The sequence below is a fragment of the Delphinapterus leucas genome, chromosome 9 (genome assembly GCF_059928025.1).
Source record: "Delphinapterus leucas isolate spDelLeu-1000000601 "Yukka" chromosome 9, BTC_Dleu_Yukka2, whole genome shotgun sequence".
NCBI classification, from domain to species: domain Eukaryota; kingdom Metazoa; phylum Chordata; class Mammalia; order Artiodactyla; family Monodontidae; genus Delphinapterus; species Delphinapterus leucas.
Genome location: NC_143137.1, coordinates 68,546,779 through 68,564,780, shown reverse-complemented (window position 1 = coordinate 68,564,780; position 18,002 = coordinate 68,546,779). Strand labels below are relative to the sequence as shown.

The 18,002-nt window shown below is 37.0% G+C and overlaps 1 protein-coding gene across 4 annotated transcripts in view; it reads left to right on the top strand.

The window, feature by feature from the left end:
* Positions 1 to 18,002, top strand: part of CRPPA (CDP-L-ribitol pyrophosphorylase A) — a 410,033-nt gene extending 392,031 nt beyond the window's left edge. For all 4 annotated transcript variants that reach the window (XM_089917677.1, XM_089917676.1, XM_089917679.1 and 1 more), the window contains one exon: positions 1 to 18,002. This exon is cut by the window's left edge and continues 13,447 nt beyond it. The gene's annotated coding sequence lies outside the window, so the exon portion shown is untranslated.

Here is an 18,002-nt window from a genome sequence, read left to right as displayed (position 1 = left end):
GTAACTTAAGGACCAAGGGTGTGTATCTTCCTCCCTTCACTAACGAATTAAAGTTTCCTCCTCTCGTGAGAAATTATAAAACATAAAGGAATCAATCAACCCTGGCCTGTACTCTATAACACACTATATGTGGTTCATAAAATAATTATTTAGCAACCGCAACTATAAGTGATATGCAGGTATTACTATCCAGTATTATCTACCAGCTGCCCCTCCCAGGACCCTGGCCCCAGGCACAGACTAATGCATTTCTCTGTTACACATAGTCCTTCAACAGCCTGTAACCTGTCTTGTTTACTCTTCCGTTCCATGCTCATGCCTCCCCTCTTTGATCTGGTACTGAGGGCGGAAAGTCTCCAGATACTCTTTTAAAATAATTTTAAAATAAACTTTCTTAATTTATACAAAATACAGAACCGTGAATGAAAGCTATTTGTAAAAACAATAAACAAAAATGTATAGAAGAGAACTCATTTTTTCCTAAAGTCCTCCCTAATCTCACACTCCTTGCCCCAGAAACCTTTCTCTCCCTCCCTCTCTCTCTCTCTCTCATAATATACAGAACTTCTCAGCTGCTCAGATTTCATCAGCTGCAACTTATCGACCAGTGGGTTTACTGACCACCCCCCCTGGTGCCGGAGGATCTGAAATCACTCCTAAGATAGACACTGCAGGAGCAATCACGTGTTCCCTGAGCTCTATACTTAGCTCATTCAATAGACTGAAAAAAATCCTATACCAGTTTCAAGAGAATATTGGTGGGGGAGACAAATTCTCTGTCTGGAGGTTGGGGGTAACCAGAAGGTTGGGCTACTATATCACATGGACTGGAAGGCTGAGAGCCTTTCACTATTTCTCTGGGGACTTGATGGGTGTAGAGTCAGATTGCTTTCATTTCTATCCTCCTCCACCGCCACCACCCTCATCCAAACCACCATCATCTCTCACTTGGGCACTTCACTGTTTACCTAGCTGGTTTTGCTTCAGTGCTTTCTCACAGATCATTTGTTCCTCCTAGAATAGCTAGTTATAACATGTTGCTCTTTTCCTTACTCTGACTCACAGCCTTACATCACCTGCCCCCATCATCTTCTATTCTCTTCCCTGCTCTCTGTGGTCCAGCCACATTGTATTTCTTGCATTTCATCAACTACTCTTAGCCCTTCACATACTTGGGACCTTTGTTTTTATTATTCTTCCTTTCTATCTTATCTTTCCCATCTACCCTGCTCTTTACAAGTCTAGCTTTTTCACATTGATCCTATCCCGGCTCAAACAGCATTTCATCTGTGAGCCTTTCCTGACAATCCTCCCCTCAATAGCATCCCTATTCAAAATCTTCCCAGCCTTCTGTTTATATTCTTTATAGCACTGTCACCATTTGTATTTCTTTATATCATTGTGGCCACTTATGTGCATCTCCTGTAAGGTAAGAATGCTAGCTCTCTTATTTCATCACCGCGTTTAACGCTAGAGCAAGGAGTAACACTAATTGATCACAAACGAAAAAAATTATTCTTACAAAAGAATTACAGTGGGTTACATAAGAACTTAGATCCAAGAACCAATAAGGAAATAATTTTCTATTTCAGCCATATCAGTTATTATCAAGTATAAAGGGTCCAAGTTTGACTGAAAATCTCTCTTTGGCAACTGTCTGCTTCATCTGCTTCTTCCTCCTCTCCACCTCCCAGGCATCAGGGTATTTTTGCATCAGTGCAAAAATCTAGCTTGGCAGTACTTCAGCCAAATCTTTGCTATAACATATCTGATGGTCCAGGGTTTTCTTGTTCTTTTCCCTGGGACTTTTTTACGTAGAAGAAAAATGGCCATTTAATCAGTACCCATGATCTTCAGCAAAGGGGCAAGAGGAAAACAATCTGATTATAGCGGCATGCAAATGACCGCCAGACTTCACACTTCATGGGCATTTCACATTTTGCAAAAGAAACTTATCGATATATATATTTCCCGTCATAAGAAAGATATTTGGAGGGATAATTTTTAGTACCCCTGACTCCCACATGTCTGAGTTTTGGGCTAGAAGAAAAGGATTTAGGGACTTGACATCTTCCATGTGAAAGACTGCCAAGATCTTGCTTAAAGCATACCAACCTACATTAATCCCTAATGAAAGTATCATGCAAGATTTCACTCTTCCTTTTATATTAGTCAGGCATGCCTTACCTATCTTCCCTTTCTGTAAGTATTATATTGGTAAGTTTGCTTTGTAAAACACATATACTGTATTAAATAATCTGTCAACTGAAAGCAATATTGGATGCGTATTACCATTTTGTTCACATGCATTATACTTTTGCAACCTTGGCTTATTTGTATCAAAATTCCACTGGCAGTGTTTTGCTTTTGATCTGTGAGCTATTAAAAGCCCTGTTACTACAGATGAAAGGAGTTAGAAAGTTCTATATCATAATGCAGTGCGATCAGTAATTCACAGAGCAGGTAATTTGCAATGACTTGCCAAGCCTTTGATTGCACCAGGTTTATGGCTATTAGCAGTTTCCCCTTTCAAATTTGTATGGTTCCATACTTCCTTTTTGACCTCTTTTTCATCATTTATGGTCCAGTTTGGTAGTGAAAAAACATAACTTCTTGCTTAGTGCACGGCTGTCATTCAAATCCCAGTGACTTACTGAGCACTTTGACATTTGTGATGATGAAAAAAACATTAAGCAGGTGTACAGAACACTAACCAGGTTCCTGCAACAATGCTTTATGGGATTCACAGTGTACCTCTGGGCTATAAACTGATTCAGGCTTGATTTTCTCTGTCAACTTAATCTCAGTGTTCAAACTGCCATTCAGAGAAGGAGGCATAGTTTTCACTAAAATTGAAGTTAAATAAAATTCCCAATAATAGTGTTAATATAGGACCTCATAAGAACAATTGGAAGGGCAGTGACTGCCTACCACTAAAATAATATTAAAGTCGGGCTCACATGTCTACTTTGAAGTCATGCAATTAGGAGTACTACTTGATGATACTGGACTATATAAAATTTAAGCCCTATAAAATGTCTTTAGCAATGAAAACTTACAGCTCAATGGCACGCTTTAGCCCCTTAGCTGTCTGAATTGCATGTATACCATGTGAAGGAAACACCACGTTATTCTGTGGAGGTTTTTTCTTTGCACATTTAAAATTGGTCATCTGTTGTACAGGTGTGCAGCACATCCTGGTGTGGGTTAGTCTGCCCTCAGGTGCAGTCTGTCTGGGAGATGTGGAAACCTCCAAAACTCAACACAGTCCAGGTCCCCAATTAGTGTGTTTGGGGAAGTATTCAAAGTCAGAACCCCTGAGCACAGGGATTTTCCCAACTCAGTACTAGTTAGACATCTCAGAATCTATCATTCAGGCCCAGAACCATTTTCAGTGTAAAGTGGCAAAAATGTCACATGCACGTACAGGCTCACACATACCTAACAACGAAAGAAATATTGTTGTCAGGATCATCCACTTCCTATCATCATTCCAGTATGAAAAGAAAATACCTTTTCCAATAATATGGAACAGACAAGCATTGCACTTTGACCTTCTGGACGTTTATCATATTTAGCAAATTATGTGAAAAATCCTAAATCTAGAATAGAAAATTTTGAGTAGTTTTACATTTGGAAGTGGTGGCTTCTAACAGAGAGCATAAAAGTTACGTCCATTTATATCTAAGGCAGAAATACCCTGAAAGAGTAATTATAAGCAACCTGGGAAGACAGAGCTGCAGACTCATGCGTGCTTATCAATGAAGAAGGCTATTCACATAAAATAAATGCATTTGAAGATCAAAGGCTATAAGGGCAATCGGTGCATGGGTAGTGACTCATGTATACTGAGCATTTTGCACAGAAAACTCAGTGTCCTTTTCAGCCACAGCCGGGCATGTGGAGAGCAGCAACATTAGTTGCTTCTTTGAATATAAAGTAGTCATAGCTATACTATTCCATGCTTGCCTAGCAAAAATACAGTGATATCGACAGCTTCCCTTGTCCTTACCATCTAGCTTTTGTAACATTTTCATCTTCTTCCTGTACACGTCAATTTCATATCCAATACAATGACCATGACTGCTCATCATACACCTTCCTCCCAGCCAAATGTATCTGTCAGAGAGTAGTGACGTAAACGGGACTAAGACGGGAAGTTCAATTAAAAAACAAAGCGATGCTGATGCTTTATGAGTTTTACAGAGATGGCAAGAAATTTTATATCTGCTGTGTCCCTCAGGCTGGTTGTAATTTCAGTGCAGAGTGGAAATGGTCCTGAGAAATTATTGATCTTGACTTTTACCAGGCCTGCAGTAAAGCAAAGGTAACAAATAATGTCATGCTTGAAGTTGGTGAAAAAATATTTGCAGTCATGGTTGTAAGTTGGGGCCAAACTCAGGAGCACTGAACCCAAACCCAAAAGCACACTACCTTGTCTTTTCCCAGTCTCATGTAATATTTTTATCTGTTTAGTTTCACTGATGAGATTTTTAGGTTAGTTAACCAGTACTTCTTGCTAACCTGTCTTGATGTTTTATCAGGTCTTACCTAAAATCACGTGCTTGTTTTGAGTCCATGTGCTGACAACTACTTAAATGCATCACTCTTTATTTATTGCAAACTTTGCCTGTGCTTTCATCTTTTCAAAGATTTTGCATGATCCTTTGGTGTAGGTTATTTAGAAAAATGAATGAATTGATGAGGTCTAACCTAGAAAAAATACAAGCGTCCCATAAAAAAGTGCAAATAGAAACCAAACGGAGGAGAACTGGCAAAAAATAGTTTACTTATATGTAGAAAACTAGTGCATTTTATTTCTTTAACAGTTCATTCAACTGTGGCTACAATTACGTATTTGCATTATAACATGAGCTCTGAAAGAATTTGTACCTAAAGTGGGAATACCAAAGAAAGTCGTTTCAGTTTATGAAATTACACTTTGTACGTTTATTTGTTCTCTCTCAACTTGAAACCCACAAGTTTTTATTAAGGCCATGGTTCATATTTCAAATAGCAAGAAATCTTCACGTCTCCCTTTTCTTCCCCCTCAAAAATAAATCTACAAAGCACCTGGATTTAGAAGAACAACATAGATCTATTGCCATTAACTCTGAAAACTAGCAAGCACTTGCATAATAAAAATAAACAGTGTGTACCATAATCGATGAGGAGGCAACATCCCACATTGTTTATTGATTCATAAGGTTAAGATTAAAGTGGGATTCTTGCCTGTGTTTATCAACAGGTTTTTTTTTTTTTCTTTTTTTAAGCAGTAAGTGAACCTGGAATCCCACAAACCAATCAATAAAGTTTAAAAGCTTCAGTGAATCTAACCCATAACAGGTCCTTGTTTGGAGAACATGCTCAAGAAACACATGTGCCTTTAAGAGGTCTTGAAAGACTTTACACCCATGGACCATTACCATTTCCAAACACCCTGCAGCATTACCAGCCCAACATATGCTGACTGTATATCACCGTGACCCTCTCACTAAAGCTCTTTTGACTGGAGTGCTTTTAATACCCACTTTCTCAGCTGAGCTCAGGAGTGATTTGTTTTACATGCCACATTAATCCTTTCCACATTTTCTGGATGAGGCAACCACAATTCCACTTGTGAGGTGTTTCTAAAACACAGTTATAGGAATAAAGCAGCAGGGTCCCAGACTTGACAACTTCCCTCTAGGCAGCTGACAAAGTGGGCTATCGTGCCTCGGTTTAACTCTCGGTTTAATGAACATTTGTGCCCAGACACTAGGGTGGGCCAGCCTTCCAGGCCAGTAGGAAGCCCCATTTATTGAAGGCAATTTACTCTCAATTAAAACACTGTAGGAATCTTCATAGATGTAATGCTTTCTTGATGCTATGCATATTAGTAGAATTAAAGTCAAGAATAAATGGAAAAGAGCAGAACTGAAACTATATAAAACACATCTCGGTAAAACCAAAGAGAGTTTATACATCACACCCTCATAATTGTAGGAAGAGAGCTTTATTTATTTATGTATTTTTTAATAAATGGGCAATTAGTGTTCAAAGCACAGGCTTTTATTACGTGGCAATTTTACAGTTTTAACTTTAAAGGCAACTTATCCACCCCTACTCCCCAAATATATTCCAAGACCAGTGAACTTCTGTCGCATGCATTTATGAACTTTTCTACATTTTTAATGTTCACTGAATGTAAGTAATGTAGATTTTTGAAATTTCAGGTTGTCAACAAGGCTAACTGATTGACCCAACCAATTGTTAAAAAAAAATGTTTTTACATGTCAGCACTTGGCTGATTTTATTAACTTGTTAGTATTATGCTCCCAATTTTATGTGTTAAAATCTAACTGTACAAGCAACTTGAGGCCTAAATTTATGCCTTTATCCAGTCCTAATTTATTGTTCTTCCCTCATAAATTTTATTTGCAGCTTCAATGGTCTGAAAAAAGCAATAAATCATAGTGAGGTGAGTTTTACGTAGTTTAGATTGAGTTCCTTATTTTCACTCGAAATTAATCTAATCCGTTCCTTCTGGTGTCATTGTCATGTGGCCAATAGTATGTCTCAAAGCAAGAGATCATTTGAGTCAAAGAGATCTTTTTTTCTAAGCTACAGGATATCAGTTACACATACTCAGGTGATAAATCTTTTACATAAATTATAGGGAAACTGATGTAATGTTTACAAAATATTTAGAGTTCTGTAAGTGAAAAAATACTCCCCTATTTATTTCTTGTCCCAAGTTGCTTCCCTTAGGTAATCAGGAGTATGATTCTAGTTTTTCTGAAGAAGCCTTCTGGAGGCGTGATGTACTGCGGTTTCCCTACCGCTGTGGAAGCCCTGGTTGCTAAACTGTGCCTGGCATAGCATAGGTGCTCATTAAATACCTGTAAAATGGATGATGGATTCAAACATACCCCTTCACGTTCTAAACAACAATCTAGTTTATAATAATAATAATAATAAAATAACATTTTAGCAATGCCTACCAAAAAAAGTTAGCTATTTCCTAGTGATCTTTAAAACAAGAAAAATCTGATCACGTGAGGGGAAAAAAAGCCATTGAAATCTCATTCTCCCTTTTTCTCTCTACACACATACCCACACGGACACACCTACACCACACTAAGCAGAGACTCTACTTTAAAAGTAATTAATGTAGGGGCTTCCCTGGTGGCGCAGTGGTTGAAAGTCCGCCTGCCGATGCAGGCGATGAGGGTTCGTGCCCTGGTCCAGGAGGATCCCACATGCCGCGGAGCGGCTGGGTCCGTGAGCCATGGCCGCTGAGCCTGCGCGTCCGGAGCCTGTGCTCCGCAACGGGAGAGGGCACAACAGTGAGAGGCCCGCGTACCGCACAAAAAAAAAAAAAAAAATTAATGTATACTCAAATGTAGAAAGCAGAATTAATACTTAGCAGATCATTTGATACATTTTTAGAACTTTGAAAAGTTGAGTTTAAATGAATTTGTCAACAGTTGATGGAGAACTGTGAATTGTTTCATCTGTGTTTTAAAATTGATTTTAAAAAATGACTTTTAGCTTTTGGAACTCTTGTCTCAACATCTAGAATCATCTCAAAATGAGAGGATACTTTCAAGAAAAAAGAAATGCCTGAGTGTAAAGTACTGTCTTAAACTTTATTTCAAATGCTCTGCTTTCAGTTTCTTTAAAGAAAACTTTCTAGATTACTTTCTTTCTCTAAACTGATATTTCTTTAACAGGATCTAGAATTCCTTGGCTAGCTTAGAATCATAAAAGCACTGGTTTTTACCCTGCTTGGACATTTGCTCAGTTGAGTTTGGGTTCATATTTAGTTATATCCACTAAAATTGCCCATTCTTCTTTTGCCATTGGGCATTTTTTCAATCTTAACAAAACCAAGTCCATATTATAGGCCTGCTGGCCAACATTCCAGGTAAATGAACGGTTTTAAAGAAAAATGGTGCTATTTTTCAAAAGCCTGACATTTAAAAAAATACAAGTCCAGAACTGAAGCCTTCAATAATTTTTCCATGCCTATATGCTACAAGAAGCAAATGGTTACACAAACGAATACATCTGGGATTATTTTCAAGCTGTTATTCCCCACCAGGGAAAATATTTAGAAATACGGCTCAGTCTTTGTGCTGCAACTACAAAGAGGCCAGCCATCTTGATGCTTTTCCAGATTGTTTAATGATTTTCCTCATATTATGTGGTGGCTTTACTGCCCTGTTTCGTATGCCTTCCCATTCACTGTTGGTAACCATTTATGTTGGGTATGTTCCAATTTCCAAATCTGTTTTGTGGCATTTATAGCTCGCAGCTAATAAGGCCATTCAGTATTTTTATATATATAAAATATTAAAAAATATACTTTACCATGGAAAGTTAGAGGAAATGGTTCAAAATTTAAAAACAGCCTTATTAAAGGGTGGAGTAGAGGTGCCTGCTTCTAGAGTCCAGGAAATGCAGTATTAGGTGTGTGTGTGTGTTTTATATGTATACGTAGGTATTATATGTATACATACATATGTAACGCAGCAAGCGTATGTGTATTATATATATATAGAATTATAAGTGCAAAAGGAATGGTAATTCATTTATGTTACTTTGCAAACTCTGACTTTATAAGATAGAGCCTCCAACAAATATGCATATGTATATCCTGGTGTTATTTTCATTCAGCTTGGATTTTAGAGTTTGAGTTTTTAGAGTGTTGCCTTCCTATGACGCCCTATAAAATGAAAATTATTGAGTTTGTTAGATGCATAAATACTATATGTCTAAGAAACTGAAATTTCCAGAATTAACTCCAAATTAAAGCAAAAAAATGAATATTATCATTAAGGTAGTCTTTTACTCAACATACATCTAAGGAGATCATGTTAATCATGCTTTTATTCTACTTTTCCAGTTCTATGTAAGTTAGATATTGAAGACATATTTCCTAACTTCAAATATATTAGATTGAGTTCATAAGTTACTTTGATTTCTTATATTTAGAATGCATGTTACTAAACTAAAAATTTTCATATTTATTATCACACATTAGAAGTGATTTGAGATTTTAATCATGACCAAAGTCTGAAATAAGATAAAATCCTCTGAAAACATAGTCTTTTTTAATATTACCTTTGTGAATTTCAATTTCAGTGTCATAATATCTTACGGGAATAAAGTTTTTTGCAGGAGAATATAGCCTCTAATTGTTTGAGTGTACAAGTCATGCAGAAGATGGGTTGGTTAATAATGATATAGTTCATCCATTTCCACATTCAGAATTCTGTGAAAGAGGAAAGTCTCAAAGGTAACCCACAGAGGTAAGGCTAAAAGACCTTGTCATTGTGAAAGATTTTTATGCGACTGAATGAGAAAACAATACCAAGTTTTAGATATGAACATTGTAGTGCATAGGTCTACAGAAAGAGAAGCTAATTTCTATGAGAATAATTTGCAAGTCTTCCTACCCTTGAACATCACCTGAGTGAGTGGTGTGCAGTGTGCCAAGAGGCAGTATCTGAGCTCTTGGATATTTATATTTTAACAAGAGTGACATCAAACTGATAGGTCTTTACATGCATCAGATTAATTTTAACTTGCTTTTTTGCAAAGAAGACAACTTATTTAATTTCACCAAGTTATGCTTCATGTTAATATATTTGTGTGGACATCTAAAAACTTAGGTGGTTTTGAATTAATAATGTTATTATTTTTCTGATATTGAAAGTATTAAATCATCTTCTAAATCATCACCAATATGAGAGCAGAAATTTAGAGAATCCCCTTAATCTTACCCTTCAACTATAACAAAGATTACATATGTGTATTTATATATAGCATATATGTTAACAGATTCATGTATATAATTTCTAATTTTGCACATGTATACACCAACAGTGTATACAATAATGGTTCATATTATTATGTAAATTACAGAAACCAGATAGAATTTAGTTTAGTTAGAAACAGGTCCTGTCCTGCAACTTTTTACATGGGCCACTTCCTCTGCCGATACACAGAGATATGCTCCAGTGTTTTTAATATTGCACTGTATTCTCTTAATATTGGGTTGGCCAAAAAGGTTGTTTGGTTAATGAATACATTGTACAATAAAATTCTTGGTGAAAATGAAACATGTGTCTTTTTACTTAAAACTGAATAAGTTATTTAACCTATTCCTTATTGATAAAATATTTAAGTTGTTTCCAAATTCTAGCTATTAGAAACAATTCTTCATTGAGCATTCTCTCATAAACAGTTTTGCATACTTAGGTTTACACAGCTATTGTGTAATTTTTGAAAATATCATTATTGGCTCAATGTGTATGCACATTATTCAATTATTGATGCTAACAAATGCTTTCTAAAAACTGTAATAATTTGCATTGCCAACAAAATTGTCAAAATAAAAAATGCCTGTTTTATTACTCCTATACAAACATGAATTTTATCACAATTTCTCTCTTTTACCTTTACCTTTTTAAAATAATACAAAGTATACAGGCTAATCTAAAAAACGTCTAGCAATATAGAACTGTATATAATAAGATTAAAAGGCAATTTTTATTTTCTCTTTCGTCTCCTTCCCTCCCTCACACAGCTCTCTCTCTGCCCTCTCCACTGCCACCATCTCTGTGCATTTCCAAAAATCTCTATTTGGGCATGTGTTCTTAATGTACATACTACTTGTCGGTCATAAATAGGATCTTATTTGATATTTTATTCTACAGCATCCTTTTCACTAAAAAATGTTTCACAAATAACTTTCTATTTTATTTTTAATGGCTGTATATTATTATGTAGTCCGTATGCTAATTTATTGAATCCTTCTCCTATTGAACAGTGTTTCTCCTGTTGACCGAGGTTATTTTCAGGTTTTCCCTATTACAAAAATTACTTTATATTAACTTCATACTGAAATCTTTACCACTTGTGTATTTGTGAAGAAGAGACATATAGAATTGGAAATATGGAGTCAAACAATATGCACAACTGAAATTCTGGTAAATACTGCCAAGTTACCTTATTAATCATTTAAAAATATTTGCTAACCATATGGCCATAATATTTCATTGTTTGTATTCGTAAATTTTTTGTCTTGTTGAGATGAAGAACTTGACCATATGTTTTTAGGTTATTGAATGTATTTGAAATGCCAGTCCAGGCAATTTGCTAAATTTTCATTTGTGTTGTTCTTTGCTTACATTATAATTTATAGGACTTTTTTCTCTGTTGTAATTATTACCCATTTGTCTATTATATTTTTGTCTTTCCACCCAGTTAATGATTTTCCTTTTTTTCTTATTTTTAATTTTTATGTTTTAAAATTTATTTTTTCCTTCATGGTTTTTGAATTTTGCAACATATTTAGAAAAGCTTCTGTACCCCAAAGATGAAAGATATTTGAAAATGATTTCTTGTGTTTGTTGCCTTTTACATTATAATGCTTTGAAGTCCATTTGGGAGTTATTTTGATGAAAGTGAAGTCGTTGTCAAGGTTTATTTTCCGGAGTTGTTTTTTTGTTTTTCTCCAAATTATAAGTCAGGTGGCCCAATACCACTTGATTAATCATCTAGACTATGTAGAAATGCCAGTTTTTACATATATTATTTTCCCATGCATATTTGCATCTGTTTTTTAGATTCTCTATTCTGTGCCATTGATATGTTTGTTTCTCCATCAGTACTGAATGTTTCCAATCACTTTAACTTTATAATGACATTTAATGCTATGTAAGACTAGGTCACCCTCATTGCTTATATTTCAAAGAATTTTCTCAGCTTTATCATTTGATATGAGACCAAAGAGAAACAAATGTCTATTTTCATTGGGAATGCCTTGAATTTTCACAGTAATTTAGGGAGGATTGTTATTTTAAAATATTTTTAAATTTTACTCTCCAGTAATACAATATATATCTCAATAAAGATCTTTTTAATGTCCCTTAATAGAATTTTATAATCATATTCATGTGGATATAACTCTTTTTTTTAAGTTTACTTGTAGGTATATTTTTATTGATTTTGTAAATCAAATATATATTTTCTATGTGATACTGCTGTAGAAGAATTTATTCTGCAAATGACTACTTTATTGAAATTTTTTATAATTTCTAATAACTTATACAATAGTTATTTTGCTTTCCTAAAGAAATTATCATATAATCTACAAATAATTAAAATTTTGCTTCATGCGTGTTGTTGTTTAATGCATTTATTATTTGTTGACTACTTTATGGAGTAATTAAATAATACTGGTGATAACAGATACCCTTATCTTAATTCTAACTGTGTTGGTTAAGTCTATGGGTCAACTTGACTTCCATAAGAGATGCTCAGATAGCTGGGTATAATAATAGAAACATTAGAATAATAGAAACATTATTATATAATAGAAACATTATTCCTGGGTGTATCCTTGACAGTGTTTCTGGAAGAGATTAGCATTTCAATCAGTAGGCTGTGTAAAGAAGATCCACCCTCACCAGTATGGATGGGCAGAAGAAAGGTGAAATCTCTCTTTTCTTGAGATGTCCATCTTCTCTACTTGGAGAATTTTTTTAAAAGGTGGTATTTAAGCTGGCTATTTAACTTGAGTTGAAACTTGACATGGGACCAATACAGAGGCTTATATTCCAGAAAGAGTAAGAAGATTCAAGTCACAGAAGATTTGCTGGAAAGTACAAATTTGGGGGTTGAATAACACGGAGTGATGCTTGAATAGTAGACTGGGGCAACTTCTGAAGGATATTTATGCCATGCTAATGATTTTGAGCATTGTATAGTTTGTGTAAAGTCATTTTAAAACATTTAAAATTAGCATGTAACACAATTAGACCATTCATTTAGAATAATAACAGACTGCATAGAAAGTGAGTTTTCAGGTAGAGAAAAAGGACAGTGTCTCAAAACACTGGGCGAGAGATAATGAGGGCATATAGCAGTGGCATAGGAGATAGAGAAGAGAAGATGGATTCACAAGGCATGAATGACTGATGTTATAGTTAAAGAGAATGATGGGAGGGAGAATGAAGGAACGCTGCTTGAGTGACTAGGTACCTGTTAGTGCAATTAACAGAAACGGAATGAAACGGGAGAAGGGAGCTGGGGAAAAATGGTGAATTTATCTAACATAGCGCGAGAACAGAGCCAGACATTGTTGTGGGAATATGACATGGCTTCTCCATTCATAGAGCTCTTCACATAGTGGCAAGAGAAATACCAGGACACGCATTTTTGTAATTTAATGTTGTAAGAGTTTTCAGCAACAATTATTCAATCAAAAGTGTCCCCAAATGACATTCAGTAATCCTGCTTTGGTAGGCTAAGGAAAAATTCTCAGAGACGTGCAGACATTACAAGGGCTACACAGGAGGATTTATTTTCCAGGGGCAGGAGTGTGGAGAAGTGAGGTGCGTGCGTGAACCTAGTCTGATGTGGCTGAAGCACTGGATGTCCTTAGAGAAGTGACTGAAGTTGTGGCTTATAAGTAGAAGAGCAACGCAATCACATTGTGCTATGGGATACTAAGAAGACAGTTGGGTCCTTCTCTAGATATGGGCTAGAAATAGACAAATGATCTCAGCCCTTCCAATGTCACAGTTTTTCAGACTTGAAAACTATTATGTATTCACGTCCTATGAAACGTAGTATCTCTAGCAGAATCTTGGGCCGCACCACGTAATAAACCGAAGTATGAGTTCTGTTGGTGAAATGTATGAGTTCTGTTGGTGAAATATATGAGCATCCACAGGCCATGAGATGAATAAAGGCTATTTTGTGAATTCAGGTGCTGTTTTGCTGCCAATGAACTTTGTAGAAAAAGGAGCTTTATGGATTTCAGGATGGGAGATCACGGATTGTGGACCTGCATATCTCCTTGGGAGTAATACACTTTTGATCATGTTTGGACTAGTGGGAATGGGTGAAATTGTTCAGGTAGGAAAGTGAATTAGAGAAGAAAGGTTAGTGGACAAAAACTAAGGAAAATTATCATTTAAAGGAAATTTATCCCTTGAAGGAAATCCAGAGGGAAAAGCCTGAAATACTAGAGTGGACATTTAAGAAGGAAATGTCAACTAGATCAAATGTGACAGATTGAGCCAACAAACAGCCATGTGAACAAGGAAATATAAGGCGTTTATAAATACTGTGATCAAAGAAAAACAGGATAGCGTGGTTAGAAGTGCCCAGGAGGCTGCCTTAGGATGGGTGGTCAGGAAGGCCTGTGAGGGTTGCCATGTAAGCCAAAGCCTGAGGGTCATAAAAGAGCATGCTGGAGAGAGAAGCCTGGTCTAGGCAGGGGTTCCGAAAATTTATGCCATAAACGAGAGCTCTGTGGAATTTTGTAGAAGCTTATGGATTCTTTCTCAGAAATATATTTATAAATACATAACATAAATATATAGAACTATAAAGGGAATCAACTATATTGAAACATTACATCAAATATGTAAAAAAATCATGAATTTTTGATGCAGTAATACACGCACTTGTAAACTATCAAAACTCAAGAGCTCACAGGCAGATCTATAACTCAATATTAAAATGATTAAGAAACAATAGTTCAAGATATATGGAATAACTGTAATGTGACATGAAAGTATCCGTGATTTCTATTAATGAAAAAGTAACAGGTATTGCTAACACAACTGTGGAACATAGTGAAAGAAAATGCTTAATAAAGAGGTAAAATCTTTCCTATCCACGTTCGTATACCCCTGGTCCAAGGCAAAGTTTGGCCATGGTAGAAATTTAAATATACTTTTAGGAAAAGTGTGGATAGAAAGAACCTAAAAATGAAGCACAAAACTCTGAATTCTGCACCCATGATCTTCAGCACTTAGGATAACGTTCCAACACGTTTTGTGTGTGACATGGTAGGCTCCCAGTTTTTCGTGGGGCTTAAAGGAAGAAAGGGCATGATGTGGTGCAAGCACCTGCCGCTTGAGCCATACTGTACTGTGGTACCATATGTATCTCTGATGGGAGAATCAAAGCATAGACTACGGTACCTGCGGTGGGAGTATTCAAACATAGATCCCTGGGTTCTGGCAACAGGCCATACAATTTGTTGCAAAGAACTACACACCTACTAAAAAATACACCTACTGCATACCTCCTGGTATGAAACTGGGCCTTGGCAGGAATGGAGCTTCTGACCCTGTGACATCAAGTGACCAAGCATCCAGAGGTGGCCATCATGAACTTAGTCCTCTCAGATTACTGAGTTAATATGGCCACGTGGACCCAGCAGTCATTGTAAGATGCAAGTAGTACATTCAGAGTCAGGCATAAGCAGGGACAGAGAGAAAAAGTAAATGCATAAGCAGGTGGCCCAGACCCACCCTCACATTATCTAGCACTGTTTCACCAGCAGATTTCCCCCAAGTCACACCTATGGCAGCATTGAAGGTCCCTTATAACCAGCTGATGGAGAAGAATATTCCTCAGTAATGGGTTCACTAAAGGGTTGGTGTGTTATGTTGGTGTTAGTTGAAAATGGATGGCTGATTCACTGCAGTTCAATCCAGGGGTTTCCCTGAAAGGAAACTGTATAGGCAAACTCTCCCAATAGGCAGAGCTCAGAGTGGTGAATTTAGCATCCACTTTGTGTGGAAACAGAAATAGCCCAAGGGCACATGACCTCACGGACAGTGGTAAATAGCCCAGCTGACTGGTCAGGGGCATAGAGAAGTAAGAATGGAAAATTAGGGACTAGGAGGTCTGGAGAAGTGACGTGTATTTGCACCTATGGAATAAGCGCAAAATGTGACAATCTTAAGTTCCTGTCAATGTCCATCAGAGAATACACACACTGTCCACAAAAGAGGTATTAACCAACCAAGTTGACAGAGAGACTTGGCCAGTAGACGTCAGCCAGCCTCCATCATTGTTCACTCTAGTGCTGGCACAATGGATACATGAAGAGTGAAGTCATGGAGACTACGCATGGGCTCCCACTCACCAATGCTAGTCTAGTGACTGCCCCTGCTAAACGCCCAAATTGTCAGCAAAGAGATCAATCCTTGACCCTATTACAGCACTGTATTCTGAAGAGTCCAATCAGCTTCTTGTTTGACTACACTGGATCCTTCCACTCTGAAAGGAGCAGCAACTCATCTTGACTGTAATCGACACACACGCTTGGCAAGGGATCGACTTTCATGCCAGCAAAGCCTTGTCTGGACCCAGTATCTGAGGATTTACAGAGTGTTTTATTCACTGACACATAATACCAAATAATTTAATAATTACATCAGAGGAGATATGGCAGTGGAAACAAGACCAAGGGATCCACTCGTTCCTTCCCATACAAGACCAGAGAGAAGCCACTAGCTCGGCGGCACAGTAGTTAGACCTCTTAAAGATACAGCTGAGGCACAAGTTTGAAAATGATACCCTGCAAGAATAATCCTCCAGGACTGCATCATCCTCAGGACTGAGTGTACACTCTAAATCAAGTACCATCATCTGATGTTTTGTCTTTAAGTAGAGTACACGAATCTGGGAACCAAGTGGTGGAAACAGCAGCCGTATCAATTACCATCACTCCCAGTGACATACTTGGGGAACTTGTGCTTCTCATTGCCACAAATTTAGGTTCTGTGGATTGAGAGGTGCTAGTTCCCAAAGGAGAACCCTTCCACCAATGGACACAAAGTTAGTCCCACTGAACTCTATGCTACAGCTATTAATCTGTTACTTCAGGCTCCTATGCTAAAGACTATGAGGAAAGCAAATGAGTCACCATAGTGGCAGGGGTGACTGACATCAATCTTTAAGGAAAGGTAGGGCTTTGCTACAAGAGGGATCAGAAAGTATTGGGCTTATTCTGAGGTTATTCAGTGGGTCATCTTTTGGAGAGTAATTAATACTCTCATCCCCTCCTCCACCACCTGTTTTAGATGCCCCTCACCCTCAACTAGTAGTTCCCTTGGTCTAGGTTTGTCTCAGAGTGGGGTGATCCAGACCCTTATCCCTGTGGGATTTGAGAGGAGAAATTTTTACTCTGTGGTTAAGGAGGACAGATCATCTACAGAGTGAATCATGTAGGTTTAAGAAGAATGTAAACATCTACGACAATCTCTGGGTGAAACGGGAATCAGCATGAAGATTGCTCCGTCCAATGTCATGTTTGTAATGGCATTTATTAGTAGACTTAGGCCATTTTATTTTATTTTTTTCTGGTAATCATTTCTAGCCAAGGAAGAATAACAGAGAACTTAATTGGCTCGAGTAAACCAGAGATAGAAATTGATCATCTAAAAAGTACAACATAAGGATATTCAAGGGGCAAGGAATTTGAGGATGGTATTAGGACAAATCATGCATCCTAGTTTTGGAGGGAAGGATATAAATATAGATTGGCAATGAACATATAAAAGAGATCAAGGAACTAAAAATCGATGACGTGTTGAACTACATAAGGGACTATTAACTCGTAAAATAATTAAAAGTTGTCACCAGAAAATATAAAGAAAGGAGACCAAACAGAATATTTGCACAAGAGATAAGGGACAAAATTGATGACAGAAAAGGTACCTTAGGGTGCTTAATAAAATACATGATGTGACATCTATGTTAGTTCCTGATGATAAGGTAAATAAGAGATAAATTGTATTATTGATATTAGAAGTAATTTTGGTTTGAACTACTCTATTTTGTGTGTAGTCTAAGTCATATAAATGCACTGGGAACATAATGAATTTTTGGTCTTCTATACATTTTTTTTTTTAATCAAGACAAGGTGAGATGGTCTTAATAATGAACCATGTCTGAGAGTTTCACTGACCATGATAAAATTTGTTCAACTATGAAAACAGGGTCCCTCCTGCTAGAATACTTAAGGTTTGGTTTTCTTAATTTAAAATATATCCTCTGCGGGGCTTCCCTGGTGGCGCAGTGGTTGAGAGTCTGCCTGCCGATGCAGGGGACACGGGTTCGTGCCCCAGTCCGGGAAGATCCCACATGCCATGGAACGGCTGGGCCCGTGAGCCATGGCTGCTGAGCCTGCGCGTCTGGAG